General features: G+C 50.2%; 1 pseudogene; it reads left to right on the top strand.

The window, feature by feature from the left end:
• Positions 1–6,829: 6,829 nt before the first annotated feature.
• On the top strand, positions 6,830–12,324 carry LOC127040987 (killer cell lectin-like receptor subfamily B member 1B allele B; annotated as a pseudogene).
• Positions 12,325–14,205: the final 1,881 nt, after the last annotated feature.

Below are 14,205 nucleotides of genomic sequence, written 5' to 3'. Positions count from 1 at the left end.
TTTTTCCCTCTAAGTGTTTATACATCAGTGACTTACAATCTGGCAGGTCAATGGAAAGGTTTTGGAATTAGTGCAGGCAGTTCGAAACTAGGGAGGATTGCAGCCAGCCAGAGAGCTTGCTGGAAATTGATTGTAGCCACTTCAGCAAACAAGTGTGCATGAGCCTGACCCAGGGGCTCTCACAGGAAATTGTCTTTGGTCAAGAAGCATCAGGGCGGTTGTTCACACCATCAGCATCCTCTGATCCTGCGGCCTAGCTCAGATCAGCGCTTCCTGTCCATGCTGGGTGCTGCCATTTGCTGCTCTCACCTCCCACTCCCCGGGCTCTGCCTGTGTCCCCAAGACCAGCCTCACCCACTGCTGAGATGGGCAGGGCTGCAGGGGATGGGGGTGGGGATGGGCGAAGGGTAACGACAGGAAGATGCTAGACCAGTGTTATGTAGCATGAAAGGGCAGGTCATGAAACCCGAGACTGAGGTTGGGCCCCGGGGGAGGAGCCAGTAGCAGCAGAGCAAAGGGCAGTGATGGGAGCTGGCCCTGTGAAGTGGGGTTTGAAGAAGGATCTGAAGGTGGATTGAGAGGCTCCTTTGAGCTTTGGAAGAGAGAGGCCAATCCAGACACTGGCGGCTCCATGAACAAAACCTTCTAGGCCCAAGGGGGAGAAGATGAAGGACCAAGGAGGGAGGAGGTGGTGGAGTGGGGTCAGGAGGGCTCTTCCCCTGGGGACAGGTTATCCTAGAACTGTGGGGTGTTTTGCTCCTTCCTCTGGTGCTGGCCAGTGTCACAGACAGGAGAGTGGGTAGCGGGACCCCTGGTCTGGCAATCCCTGCGATCCTGGGAGTGCAGCCAAAGAACTGGAATGGGGGCAGGGCTAGGGATGGAGATGTAGGCAGGGGTGCTGCCATTTACTGGTCTCACCAAGTGAGGATGAGCAGCATGAGCTGCTTCTGCCTTGAACCTTGTAGAGTCAGTTACCCAATGGGTGGAGACACTGATGGATTTACAAAGATAAATTAAACGAGAGAAAGAGAGAGCACCTGGTTTTGGGGTTACGGCACTGGGCTGGGACTCAGCAGATGTGGGCTCAGCTCCCAGCACTGCCCCAGACTCCCTGGGTGACCGTGGGCAAGTCACAGCTGTCGAGCTCAAACTTTGCACGTGCGCACAAGGGATCTGCTCTGGCTAGAGAAGGTACATGGGAAACACCCAGCGGAAAGCAGCCTCTCTGATCATGGGAAGCAGTTTGTTAGCAGCTTAGCGAGGGGGTCACCACAAGGTGTGTCTGTCTGGCAGGCTGCCTGCTGGGCCATGTGTTTTTACTTCCTATGTGGTGTCCCGCTCCTACGCAAAAGCTGCAGGCTTCACCGGAATCCATTACTCACTGTTTTATATTTGCAGCCCAGAGTGAGGAAGCTGATTTAATCACAGCCAGCTGCTGTGTGAGACTTGGATTCTTCTGGCACCAAGCAGGAGCAAGGAAAGTGAGGCTGGGCTCTGAGCACAGAGCATCCGACCATTAAAGAGGCAGAATCAGGACTGGCCCTAGACCAAATGATGCACCAGCGAGGAGCTTCTGTGGTGCCCCCACCCCTCCATTTATTAAGCTTTTGATTATCTTATTGTTTTATTGCATTTGTAGCCCATTTCATGACTTTCATCCACCATTTGCATGTATGAGATCAGTGGCGGATTAGCTACTGGGCCCCGGGGTCCATGGTGAGGGGCTCCGGCCAACTGGGGGCCCCTGGAGCCCTGGCCGCCGGATGGGCAGGTGGAGGAAGCCCCATCACCCCAACCCCACTCCACAGCAGCAGTGCCAGACAGGTTGGGAAGGGGAATCCCCCCCAGCGGCTCCCAACCCCGTCCCCGGCAGAAGCCATGGGACAATGGAAGCCCCACCCCACCGCCAGACACTGCTCTCCAGTAAAAGTACCAGGTGGGAGGGGTGAAAGAAGCCTACGCTGACAGAAGTGCTCCCATTGGCTTAGGTAGCATCTCCACTACATGCTACAGCAGCCCAGTATTACACCTGTCTAGAGAGAACAAATCCCAGGGGGTGAAGGCTGAGGCTGTTTCCCAGCCATGCCAGTGGCTGCTGACAGGCAGGGCAGGGACCCCAGCTAGGGCCACGTATTCCAGAGATTGTGGTACCCAAAACTGCAGCCAGATTGCCAAAGGAGCTCAGCTCCCACTGAGAACAAGAGGTTGGAGGGGAGGGAGGATTCCTAGAGATAAAGGGACCAGAAGGACCATTAGATCATCTAGTCTGACCCAGGGCCAGCTCTAACATTTTTGCCGCCCCAAGCAACAAAAAAAAAAAATGCTGCCCGGACTGTGCCGCCCCAGGAATGGCCAAAATGCCGCCCCTTTGTATGTGAAACCCCAGGCATGTGCTTCCTCCACTGGTCCCTGGAGCCGGCCCTGGTTTGACTTCCTGTCTAACTCAGGCTAGAAAATTCCCTCCTGATCGTCCAGTGTTAAGCCCAATAGCTTCTATTGAGTTTCCATTGTCCTCAGTGGGAGCTGAGCTCTTTTGATGACCTGACCCTGATTGTGGGTTCCAGCCCTTCTGAAAGCCCAGGCCTTAGTGCAGAACCAAGTGACTTGAAGTTACATAGCTACTCTCCCCCGCTCTCCCCTCCCCAGCTCGTTCGTTTGTATTTCAAAGGTTCCTGGCCTGGCCAATGTTCTGTGAGCTGGTGGTAGCTCTGGTGTCACTCTGCTTTCAGGTCAGTTGAAATAGATTTTTAACCACATGCTGCTCTTTCAAAACTCCACAGGACAGATCAGGCTCTTGGCTGAGAGATGGCTCAGCCCTGTGCTAGGGACAGCCCAGCTGTGGGTTCCACCCTCCCTGAACTGAGCTCCACCTGCATTCCCGGGGCTGTTGAAGGAGGGGTTGGATCTCTGTGTTTCTCCACTGAACTGAGCAGCTCTGGAAACCTTTCACATGGGAACTGGGGGAGATTCAGCCCCAGAGACACCCAGAGGAGTGAGGCATGAGAGAGATATTCGAGGCTGGAGAAGATCGGGGGTGTTGGGAGAGAGGAGAAACTCAGCTCATGGACACCCAGGGAGTGGGAGCCCCTCCGGCAGCCCAGTCCCAGCTCTTGGAGAACCCAGATCAGGGCCAGGAGCTTGAATGGGATTTTGGATTCAATGAGGAGCCAGGGATTTGGGCAGCCAGGCTGACGGCCTCCCTTTGATCTGGGTTACCCCATCCCAGACAGACTGGAGTTTTCCAAGGCTTTTGTGTATATTCCCAGAGACAGGGTGTTGTAAGAACCTCAGCTGCCCTGCCACACACACACACGCACACACCCTCTTACCCACCACTGCCTGGATCTTCCCTGGACCCCAAAGAGAAGAGTCTCGGTCCCTGCTTGAATCCCAACTGGGCAGACAGCGGAGTGACTGAAATCCCATAGCACAGATCAGCTGGGCGTGAGCAAAAAAGCAAGCTGCTCTAGGCAGAGACTTTGCAAGTTAAGCTCAGAGTCTGCTGAACAGCTCACATCAGCAGCCCAGTGTCTCAGTGCTCAACACTTGCACATTCCCCACCTCAGCCTCCTTCTCAGTTTGGCCAAGAGCCTTTCACTGCTGCCTTTCTGCACAGAGCCTCAGAGTCTCGCCCTTCCCCGCATTCCCCGACACAGATCTGCAGAGCTCTCCTCTGCTCCTACTCTCCTCCCTCTGCCAGTGAGCCCTGCCCTTCCTGGGGTACCTCACACCCTGCAGCAACCAGCTCTCCGCGCAGAGGAATTAGCTGGGGAAGCTCTGTGCTGGGACACTGGCTGGGAAGAGAGTGGGGTGATGCTGGGGACAGGGCCGGCTCCACTGTTATTGCGGCCCCAAGCAGCACACCGAATTGCCGCCGTGGAAGGCAGGAGCAGTCCATGTGTCATTAGGGTGGAATGCGCTTTTCCATGGTGGTGGCAATTCGGCGGCAGCTTCTGTCTTCAGCCGGAAGACAGAAGCTGTGCCATTGCGGACAGCTGAACATAGAAGCTGCCCCGAATTGCCGCCGCCATGGAAATGTGTGAGCCGCCCTAATGGCTCACGGACTGTCCCCGCCGTACGTGGTGGCAATTCAGCGTGCTGCTTGGGGCAGCAAAAACACACGGACTGCCGCCCCTTGCCGATTGCTGCCCCAAGCACCTGCTCGGGATGCTGGTGCCTGGAGCTGGCCCTGCCTTTCACAAGAAAGTCTTTCTGGAAGAAAGCGACAGACGTTCCTCTGTGTAACCAATGGAAGGGACACTATTTCCACTACTTCCTCATCCCCAGGAAGGAAGGTCTAGAACCTATTCTGGGCCTCCAAGAACAGATATGTTAAGGTTCAGATCCTTCCCTCGCTCTTAAGGAGACTCATACTTCCCTCTCAACAGGAAAGCTGGATACGTCCACCTGGCTATTGGGAAGAACTGTTGTAAATACCTGAGATTCTGCATGGGAGTCAGGTACTTCCAATTCACAGTCCTTCCCGTCGCCTTGTCAGGAGCGCCAAGTTATTTACCAAGTGTCTGCTGATGGGGCTGGTGCACAGCAGACGTTGAGGGATACATGTTTACATGGACAGGTGGATGGATGGAAAAAGTCAAGCCAAAGGAAGCCATTGCCACCGCTTGCAGCCTGTTTTTGCCATTCAGTCGTATAGTGAAATATCTCCCCTTTACCGACACTATGGAGCAAACTCTCTGCTGACATTAACTTCTCTGGAGTCACTGTCACGGTTCCACAGGATTGGAGCTGCGCCCCTGCTTTTGAACAGTCTCTTGGAGGAACCCCGTCAATGTGCCAGATCCCCAGTGGGTCTCACGCTTCCTTCAGGGTAGCCCACACGGCCTCACCTCCCCCTAGACTGAGCTACTGGGCTCCAGCACTCCTGTGCCACACTCTGAGCTCTGCTGAGCGAGCCCCACTGAGCTAATCTCCTGGCAGAGACTCCGACATCCTTCAGTGACTACTGCGCCCTAGGCAGTGTTTGCAGTGACCCCCAGAGGTGAAAGTAGGTCGGTGCGCTCCGGTGCGGCACACTGGTAAGAGAGTGGCCAGCTGGGGGTGGGGGCTCCATCCCTCCCAGTGGCCCCTGGCCCCAGCACCGATGGCTGGGGGCAGGGGGCCAAGGCCCCTGCCCTGGTGGGCCCAAGCCAGCACTCACAGCCCCTGGGCAACGTGGCCACAGCGGCCCCAGGCTCCAGTCCCAGTGCTCAGGTGGCCGGGCAGCACAGTCACCACACCCTGGGAATCCACCAGCCAAGCAGCGTCGTGGTCCCTGTCACCCTGGCCAGCCCCAGGAATCAGGCAGCAGGGCAGCTCGGTGGCTGCACTCCCAGCCCTGATCTCCCCACAACTCCCCAGTCCCCTGAGCTCCCCCCACACCCACACACACTCCAACTCCCTGCCCTGACTCCTGCAACCACAGCCCCCTGCCCTGAACCCCCACACCCCCAACTCCCTACCCTGAGCCCCCACCCACACACCTCCCAACCCCAACCCCCTGCCCTAAACCCCCATACTCCATCCCACGCCTACATTTCTTACAGGTACTATCATATTGCAACCCCCTGCCCTGAGCCCCCCAAGAGAGGGGTTGCAATATGATGGTACCTGTAAGAAATTTAAGAGTGGTAGCCATGTTAGTCTGTATCAGCAAAAAGAACGAGGAGTACTTGTGGCACCTTCGAGACTAACAAATTTTATTTTATTTTAACAAATCTTATTCCCAAATAAATGTGTTCGTCTTTAAGGTGCCACAAGTACTCTTGTTCTTTTTGTAAGACATTTAAGTTACTTTCACCCCAATGACACCTCAAAAAGTCTCTTCAACACAGAGTAGGATTTATTAGTCACCTGGAACACAGCATAGGAAGTCCTTAGGTTAGCAGAGAGACATAAAGGTTAAAGCACAGACCATTCTTGTCTGGCCACAATTCACCAAGCAAGCAGTAATGAACTCCATTTTCAGACTTTTTCTCTCTCTTTGACTTTCTTCCTTAGTCAGTTCCCAGGTGAGAGAGAGCCCCAAGCTTTTTCCAGACTCCACACTTACCCTTGCTCCGCCCAGTCCTTTGTCCTGAAGCTGCGGATTCTGCTCTGCTTCTCTGCTGAGAGGTGGGCAAATCCCTCCCCCTGGATCATTGGTTGTTTGGTGTCAGTGCCCTGGGGACTGGGCTTTTCACTGTCTTCTCAGAATTTCCACTGATATGGGTCAGCCTTGGCTAGTCCTGTTGATGACCCATCCGGTCAGCTCAGTGACACACACACACACACACACACCCCTCTCTCTCAGGCTATGTCTACACTACACAGCCTTTAACGACACAGCTGTGTCTCTACACCTGTGCCACTGAAAGGCACACAGCGTAGCCACTGTTTGTCAGCTCTCCTGAAGACAAAATACTACCACCTCAAATGAGCGTTAGCTTTGTCAGCAGGAGCGCTGTTCACGCCTGGTGCTAGTCCTCGGCAAAACTTTTGTCTTTTGGAGGGGGTGTTTTTTTCAATACCTCCTGAAAGACAAGTTCTGTCATTCAGTTGCTAGTGTAGACACAGCCTTAGTCTATCCTGATGGCAAACTTAAACTTTTTCTCTTTGGCATTTTCTTCAGCTTCTCGCTACTTCCATCCAGTTGGACAATTAATGTTGCCCTTGTGAGGGTGATGTGGCCTCAGAGTTTTAAACTCTGTGCATGATCATTTTCCTCCTCATATTCCATGAGCCTGAACTTAATCCTTATCTGCATATGAAGTAAGTTGTGCAGCCTTCAAAACAGAGCAAGTTTCCATGTTTTCTTATAAATCTTTACCCAAGGTTTTGATTCTTGCAGATAGCGCTCAGTGCCCAAGTTGGCATCGGCTGGCTCTCTGGCGTGGATGGGCTGGGAACATCATCCTGGCGTTAGCTGTGATCGTGTTTAGGGTGAGTATCTCAGCACCTCAGATTCATCAGCTCAGTGAATTCTCCTCTTCCTCTGCAATTCCATTTAGATTCTACTTTTTGGCCTCCAAAACATTTCTGAATAAATTACCAGTCATTTCATCATTGTCATGGATATCAAGCGTGTTATGTAAAGAAAGTAGAGTTGAGAGCTTGATACGTGAAACATACATTATTTGGCTGTAATAGCACCATTGTGAGATGTTCATTCCACATTTTTGCACCTTACAACGGATAATGAGCGAGATTTCATCTCATACTTCTCTGTCCCCATCCGAACTTGATAGATCTCTCACGGTATTTGGTGACTTGATACTTTGTACCTTCTCTCTTTTGTTACACTTCCTTGTGAAGGTCAGACTGGAAGACAGAGAACAGCAAATGGAATTGAATGTAATTCCAGCCTGAAGGTTTCCCAGTCTTGCTTGAATCAAAGTTTGTATCCAAAGCCAGATAACAACTCAACAGGTAACTGTATCTGCTATTCTTTGTGCTCTTTGCAACGTTGTGTCCATCTGGAAGAACGCTCACTCCAAACTCACTGATTGAAAATTCAGCTACTGTGTCACAATAACTTATACATAGCTGAGAGGTGCTAGAGCTTCATCTTCTCGTCTTTATTTTTCTTGTCCTTTGTTCTGTTTGATGGCTGAAAAATAAATACTACAACTGGCTGAACATTTTCTGATTTTTAAACAAAAGAGGGTTTTGTCACATTTTTTTCCATGGCAAAATTTATTTTAAAATTTTCTGAAATTTTTCTGAAGGGGAAATTTTCAGAGACAAACTAAATATTTTGTTTCAAAATCATGGCCTTTTCCCCACTTTCCTATACATTTTATCTTACCCCATATTTTCTCTAGTGAGAAAAAAAGGTAGAATATAAAAAAGGGGAAAACCCTCTGAAAATTTCTGTCTGGAAGGTCCCACTTTTAAAGCAGCTCTAATAAATAGGTTTTCAGCTGTTTGTACAAAGTAGTAGAAGTGACATCTAATGGTCATTCAAAGTCCTTTCAATGTTTTTGAAACAGGCTTATTTTATAATGTAATAAAATTTCTATTACATAAAAAACTACATTAAAAGAATGTTTTGGCTGCAAAGTCAAGAACTCAGAAGTTAGGGAGTGACAGATTTATAGTTGTCTATAAAACCTGAACTCTGCCCTTTTGTATTAGACTCTTGCTAGAGTCCAGTCCAGTGCTTTCAACACGAGAGCATCTTTACTTTTCTTAAAATCATCCGACCCATCCACTGTCATCCTATGCACTGAATGAGGCAGGGTCTCATGGAAAAAACAGAATGTGATCATGTCATTCAAGACTGAATCAATGTTTTACAAAGGCCGATTAAAAGTTGCCTGGGCAATCTGATTTCTTACACTTTCTAGATTTCAGCCATTCACGTTTGCAGCCTAAATAACATTACTTTAACATATCTGCAAATGTAACTTAATACTTCCCACTGTGAGAGCCTGTTTTCAGTTGCTTATATTTCTGCTGAAGATTAAATGCTCAGGCTGAACCTCTCCATGCCAGGGGTCTGCCTCAGCCTGATTTTTATTTTTAATTTTTTTTAAATTTAAGCCAAAACTGTCCAGCTGTTTCTGAAAACCAGGCTAGTGAAAATACATTATTTTCCTCATGTTCAAAAGATTCTGGAGACTTTGTCTTTCAGAAGCTTTAGTGCTGTCCCCATGCAGGGTTGGCTTCAGTGTTTTTGCCGCCCCATGCGGGAAAAAAAAAATCTGAGACCACAAATACTATGGTAATGGCGTTTCATTCTTTGGCAGCAGGACCTTCCCTTTGAAAGGGACTGAGGGACTTGCCACCGAAGAGCCGGACGTGCCGCCTCTTTCCGTTGGCCACCCCAAGCACGTGTTCGCTGCGCTGGTGCCTGGAGCCAGCCCTGTCCCCATGCTTTGGAATAGAGGCTTGACATTTGGCAAGGAGGTGGCTTACGAAACAGGAATCTGTCTGCCTTTTGCTGCACCTGTGAATATCCACTCAAATTTGGCCAAATTTTAGCCCCAGAGCTACAGGGGGCTGAGTAGCAGGACTTCCCGTGCAATTGCAGCCCTGAGCTGCTGCAGGCAAGGTTTGGGGCCTGACACTGGCACTGAGAGCGGGGAGCCTGTCTCCCCTGTGCTTTCTGTACCTCACTGAGCCCTGGCAACATGGAGGAGGAATTGCCTGAGTTGAATGCAGAAGGGACAAGAGCCAGAAGGCGGGGGAGAGAGTACATTGGGGCCGGTGCTGGGGGAGAGTTACTTAAACCAATCCTTTTACAGGTGCTCACTCTGTGTTCCTCATTCATTGGGTGCCTGAACTGTAGAAGTGTTGAGCAACTGTAATTGAAATCAACGGAAGCTGGGCACTGAACGTATGAAGTACTAGAGAATGCTAAGTACTTTGAAAAATCAAGGCATTTAGGTGCCTAATTCCTGCATAAATACCTTGTCAGGAGCTGAGTCTAGGTGTCTCAAGTTGGATACCCAATGTTAGTGGACACTTTTGACTTCAAACTCTCCATGCCTAAGTTCCCCATCTGGAAGATGGAAATATTGCAATCCCCTGATCTCTCAGGGGTGCTGTGAAAATTCATTATTGTTTTGTGATGCACTCAGATACTATAGAGCTGGGTGCCAGAGGAAAGCCCGTGAGGAGATTAATAGTTCTGTCTTCAGAGCCGACTTTGAATAGTGCGCGGTACTACTGGGGCTATACATTGAATGTGAAGAAAACAAAATATTGAATAGCTGCTCAGAAAGTCAGCAGCACTGTCTGTCATGTGCCCTGAATGAAGGAGGGGCCGGTGCAGAAAACTGATATGTGACTATGTAATTACGGACTGGATCATAATGGATATGCACAAGGAGGCCCAATAAAGATTGCACAGGCCACCTGAATTCTGACACTTCCTAACTTTCTTTTGAGTGCTTGACTTTGCAACCATAAGGGGGGGTGGGGGTGGGGTGTGTGTGTGTGTGTGTGAGAGAGATCTGCACAGAGCCCTCCATTGTCTGGGAGCACTCTGGGAAGCCAGAACTTCCTCCAAGAATCCCTTACCTCCCTCCTTCTACTTTTAAAGGGCTCCAGAAGTGGTTCAGCAGAGAAGGTGACAGTTTTGTCGTGTCTTTCATTTCAGCGGTTTGGTGCTCCTTGGGGGGAAATGCATTGTGTGATACTGAGCCTGTAAGCTGTGAATTGTGTGCCTGAGCTTATGAATTCCTATTCACATCACAGCTCTGCCAGAGCACCTCTCTCCTGCCCCACACCTCCAGTGAGCCTTTCCTCAAACAAGCAATGAATAAAGAGAAATGTCTTGGCTGAGAATGTTTATCGTTTAAAAGCCCCTCGTGAACACAGGGAAGCTCAACATTGTTCAGAGGCTTCCAGCCCATGTATTGCTGCCTTTTCCATGTCTCTTTCCAGAGGGCTGTGGGTGCAAACTGTGCCCCGCTGACTGGCTGCTGCACAAGAACAAGTGCTATTGGGTCTCTAAAGAAAGTAAAACCTGGAGTGAGAGTTGTGAGGACTGCTCAGCAAAGAGCTCTCAGATGCTGGTGATCCAAGACAAGGAGGAGATGGTACAGTAAATAAAGATGGCTTAACCAGCCCCTTGAGAGATGTGTCGCTAGTCATAATGTAATACAATGGGCTCGCAGCAAAACAACCCCCCAGCTGTATGACATTTGGCTTAAGAAAAATCTATTCCAGAGCACATTAAAATATCATTGATACGTGGAAGGGAAGGATGGGGTAAGACTGGGAAAGAGAAACATCAGAAATTGGGTTTATATCTATTGCAGAGCTGTGTAGCAGGTTCTCTTCCTTCATTTGCCGAGAGAGCAAAGAAACCAGAGAATTCCAGCAGGTTATATTCACCCAGACTCCTCCGTCCTGTCACTTACAGGCGTATGTACGGAGTATTCCACAGCTGAACCTGGTCTGGCTTGGACTCTAGGTTCCATCCCCAGAGAGGAAATGGACCTGGGTGGACGGCACCACGTTCGATGAAACACTGTGAGTGTTCATGGTTCCTATTCTGGCTTTGAAACTGAGTGTGTCTTGCACAGTGCACAAGTGGGAACACAAGGTTAGTGCTCTCCAGTGCTAGTGGGAGCAGAGGTTGTCTGTGAGCACAAGTACAGTTAAGCACCAGGCAGAGTCCTCCCCATGGAGAGATGGTCAGTCTCAAGCCCCCGTGTGCTTGCAAGACCACAGGATGAAGGGGGGTCAGGCCAGGGTCTGTTTGGAGAATGGGCATGTCTGGGAAGACACTAGTTTAAGCACAACCCTTGTCTTGCTCAAGAGGCACTTAGCTGTTCACGCCTATGTTAGCTCTCGGCTGTGCTGCTCTGCCTGAGTAAGGTGGCCCTTGTCCAGCAATGTGCTCTTTAATGCAGGGTCAGGGTCCCCTCTCCTGCTGAGCAGCACATTTTACCTCCACCGGGGCTGCAATGGGGATGGGGAAAGTGGCAGTATTTTCCCAAGCCCCGCCCACCAACTAAGCTCCACCCACTTCAGAGACCACTCAGTGCACATGGAACAATTGTACAAAATAGGACCACACGGGTGCTGCTGGGCTTCTCAGCTTGGCTCCCCAGCAGTGGAGTTTGAACACCCCCCCCGGGCAGTGTTGGTCAATCATCGCAGTGGATTTTGCGATGTTTTCCAGCACTGAACTGAACCTGCCCAGCTCCTTCCCCACTCTGGGAGGCACGTTACTAACTAGGGCTCTGTGGAAAAGTATGGATGAAGGAAGCTAGTATGGAGAGAGTGACTCCTGTGACTCCTGCTCTTTGTTCCCCAGGGTCCCGCTAACAGATGCTGCTGATAGGGAGAGCTGTGGGATGATCAAAGGGAACCGCACTATTTCAGAAACCTGCACGGCTGTAGCTAAATGGATTTGTGAGAAAGTTCCCCTGAAATAAGCAGTCACACCAGTGAGCTGCACTTGCGTAACTGAAATAGCAAGCACCCTTGTTATTTTTTTTTCTAAAAGAAAAAACAGATTTGCTAATTGAAGAATTCTAAAGTCTCAGACAAACCCATTTTCCAAGGAATCATAGAAGATACAGGGTTGGAAGGGACCTCAGGAGGTCATCTAGTCCAAGCCCGTGCTCAAAGCAGGACCAATTCCCAACTAAATCATCCCAGCCAGGGCTTTGTCAAGCCTGACCTTAAAAACTTCTAAGGAAGAACATTCCACCACTTCCCTAGGTTACCCATTCCGGTGCTTCACCACCCTCCTAGTGAAATAGTGTTTCCTAATATCCATCTTAGACCTTCCCCACTGCAACTTGAGATCATTGCTCCTTGTTTTGCCAGATCCATTCATTTGTTCCTCAGGATCTGGGTCTGATTTCATGAGAAGCTGGCTGCCTCCTGGGCATCGTGTGTGAGCAGACACACTTGGCTCTCAGGAACAGTTTGAAAATTAAAAGTCGTAAAGCCCCAATGTCACTTTTGGAGACCTATGTGCCATTTAGTCCCCTCTCAAAGGCAGAGTTTTGAACATTCTTCCACCCAGCCCCACTTTCAGCCATAGCCTCTAATTCTGTGGGAGATTTAGGTGAAGAAGTGCCAGTTTGTATTCCCACATCTGGTAGTTGCTTACCGTTTATGCACCCAAATCTGAGCACACAATAGTTCTTGTCACAGATCCAGAGGGTCTGGTCTATGTCCAGCCTTTAGTGGGTTGGGCCTGGCCCATGGCTTCCAAGACTCCAAAACTAGGCCTTTGGCACCAACGATCCCTGTCTCTCCCTGTGGCTCCCTGCAGCGAATGCAGACTCCTATGAGAGGCTTGTACTGTACCCCTGCAGCACACACTGCTCCCAGGGAGTATTTGCAGCAACACCAGGCAGCCTTTTCAAAACAAGGTAACAATTTATGTCACCTGCCTACACAATCTGAAAGCCCTTAGGGCAGCATAGGGACGCAAGGGTTAAGGCCTGGTCCCCAGTGGCCAAGCCAGTGCCATCAGCCAGCCGAGCTGGTATGGGATCCATTTTTGCTCCATGTTCTTATGGGTCCCAAGTGCAAAATTTTGTCTCTTCAGAGTCCAGCCCTTCTCCGAGTCATCACCCGTTGCTCTCTAGCTGGGGCCTGTTTGCCGCTTCCCTTCTGAGAGGTGGCAGGGGACATCTCCTTTGTTTGAACATCATGGTCACTGGGGTTCCCATTGCCTTTCCACATTCTCCTTTGATCTGGGTGGTTTCTACCAGTCCTTTAATGACCCCTTCATACCATCCCAGACAGCTGTGTGACTCCAACACCACCTGTCTCTTAATCTTCCTCCAAGAGCAGGTTTAACCCTTTTGCACCCCTGGGTAGCAATGCAGAGAGAAACTGAGGCACATGTGAAAAATATTACAGAAAATGCCCACTTTGTCTGGGATTTCCCCCACCCCAAATATCCTTGAATTACAATTCTGAGCATAATACGAGACCTTCTCTTGGAAAATCTGATCCTAAAATCTTTGCAGGCACTGCTCTGGGAATCCACAGGATCCAGCGCCTGCACTTGCTAGCCACTAAGAATCACCCTCTGTCCATAAACTGCTCAACCAGCCCCCGTTTTTCAGCTATACTGGTGGTAGGGGCAGGGCAGTGTCAGACACACAGGGTCTGTGCCATGCCCGAACCTTCCATCAGTCCGCTTCTAGTAACTACTTTAGTGCCCTGGACCCCAACGATCCCCACTGTTCTGCAACAGCCAGCCTGTAACCTCAACGACTCTGAGACCGGGGCTGTGGGGCCCAAGCAACCCATTTGGCAAGCTGAACTGAGGTAGGATCCTGTTCAGACTTTCCTCTCCAGGGTGCAGTGCCCTCAGTGAGTATCTGCAGCGACCCCAGACAGCCTTTTCAACACAAGGTAACAACTCATCAGTGACCTGCAATACAGACATGTTTAGGCTTCAACCTAGGTTTATGTGTATGTAACCCTCCTGCCAGGACAAGTTGATAGCAGCAAGGGCTTGGTTCAGTACATAGGGGTCCCCTCCCAACAACTTAATGCAAAACCAGCTTGAGCCCCTACCCAGTGACCTGGGAAAATCTTACACACATCCCTAGGCACCTCAAAGAGGCAATGCTTCCCCTCTCGCAAGCACAGAGTCTCGGTGTAGCAGAAAATGTTTAATAACATGAGGTAAACGACATCAGCATTAAATCGGGAGAACACCTCAGCTAGAGTTCATAGACCAAACCATGAGCAAAGACTCACGCCAGGAAATTGGGCCGTGTCCTTTATCTTTGC

This window comes from Gopherus flavomarginatus (assembly GCF_025201925.1).
Source record: "Gopherus flavomarginatus isolate rGopFla2 chromosome 12 unlocalized genomic scaffold, rGopFla2.mat.asm SUPER_12_unloc_5, whole genome shotgun sequence".
Lineage (NCBI taxonomy): Eukaryota > Metazoa > Chordata > Testudines > Testudinidae > Gopherus > Gopherus flavomarginatus.
The sequence above is the reverse complement of the archived record's forward strand: the minus strand, read 5'-3'. Positions and strand labels throughout refer to the sequence as shown.